Raw genomic sequence first — 1,897 nt, forward strand, 5'->3', positions numbered from 1 at the left:
TACAGGTATTTTTGGTTTTGCTTTTCCAGGGAGTGGCGACGGTGGACACAAAGGCGGGGACACATGTGTACTTCTACACGTTCTTATCTTTAAGAACAGTACCCCAATACTATAGTATGGTCAAGAAGTTAAAAACAAAACATTCCCCTGGTTATACCAGTCCAGGTGCACACTAAAATGTTCTATAAGTTTTCAACCAATAAATTTCTGTCAACAAGCAACGCTTACGCAGTTTTTAACACACGTAAATATGAATAAAAGAATTCTTCAAACTGAGGTATTAAAAATGCGTAAGCGGTGCATGTTGTCAGAAGTCTGTAAGCTACAGATAAAAGGTCATAAGATTTTTGTGCGGTGGGCGCGAGAGGGGCGTTTGCCAACGGAGTCTACGGGAGTGCACACATGTGTGGCGCGCTGCATGGCGTTTTGCCTCGTCACACTCTTTGCTCGGCCCTGCACCCCCTGCCGCCCGTGCTGCACGAGCGCTCGGCCGCGGCGCTGGTGTGGTGTGGAGTCAATTTATGGCGCCATAACGTTCGGGGCCAACTTTATTGGTCGCGAGTCCGACAAAGTAGCGAAGCAGTTCCCCGGTAGAAATGGCAGCAGTGCCTCGCAGCGGCCCCGGCCCCGCCCCGGCCCCGCGCGCCGCCCTGAGCTGAGACACGGGCTGACTGACTTGATGCTGCCACGGGTTCTAGTCTCGCCCGAGTCACGGCAGCAGCGGCAGCAACATCTTTTATTTCGAGTGCCGAGCCTTTACTGCCGCTCCAACGTCAGTACACGTCGGCTATCGCTGCGGCGGCGCTCAGCCCGGCGCAGCCAGCGCGCCTGCGAGGCAGGCAGCGCGCAGCCACGGCCGCCGGGCGGGGCGGCCTACCCCGCGCGGGGCCCCCGCACAGAGTGACGGCGGGGGGAGTGACTAGTGACTACGGTGGCCACCGTCACGCTCGGCGCAGCCAGCGCGCCTGGTGGTTAGGCAGAGCACGGCCACGGCCGTCGGGCGGGGCGGCCTACCCCGCGCGGGGCCCCCGCACAGAGTGACGGCGGGGGGAGTGACTAGTGACTACGGTGGCCACCGTCACGCTCGGCGCAGCCAGCGCGCCTGGTGGTTAGGCAGAGCACGGCCACGGCCGTCGGGCGGGGCGGCCTACCCCGCGCGGGGCCCCCGGCACAGAGTGACGGCGGGGGGAGTGACTACGGCGGCCACCGTCACGCTCGGCGCAGCCAGCGCGCCTGGGGGTTAGGCAGAGCACGGCCACGGCCGTCGGGCGGGGCGGCCTACCCCGCGCGGGGCCCCCGCACAGAGTGACGGCCAGTCACTGGCCGCCACCGTCACGCCGCGGCGGTGGAACACTGACGGGGCGGCCGACCGCCGGTCGCTTCGGTTGAAAGTTTTTCATACAGCGCGGGCGGCCGCCTCTGTGTAGCGGGACTGACGGTAGCCACCGGGGCGATAGCCCACCATGGGAAAAACGGTTGTTCGGCCGACAATGCCACCTGATGTTTTGATCCAACATGTGTTGTCCGACTCACAATGACTCTATAGCCAATCGGGAGGGGCGAGCGGGTGAATCAGGCGAGCGATCATGAGCGAGAGAGATAGCAAAGGAGAGCGAGGGAGGTGTGTTTTACCCACACATCGGCCCGGGGCAGGGGCGCGGAGGTGCTCACGCTCACACGTGCAAAAAGGGAGATTGAGGGCAGAGAGGCGGCAAAAGTGACTCAGCGGCAGCAACAAAGACAAACTAACGCGCGGAATCGGCAGATAGGCTGCGAGAGCCCGACGAATCGGACAATATGACCGCAGCTTTGTGTGCGGCGGGGCGGCGGGGTGGGAGACCAGGACACACGGCAGCCCTCCGGCTCCCCCTTCTGCGTCTCTCTCTCTCTCTCTTTC

This window comes from Frankliniella occidentalis, unplaced genomic scaffold (assembly GCF_000697945.3).
Source record: "Frankliniella occidentalis isolate FOCC.00 unplaced genomic scaffold, Focc_3.1 Scaffold19, whole genome shotgun sequence".
In the NCBI taxonomy this organism is placed as follows: Eukaryota; Metazoa; Arthropoda; class Insecta; order Thysanoptera; family Thripidae; genus Frankliniella; species Frankliniella occidentalis.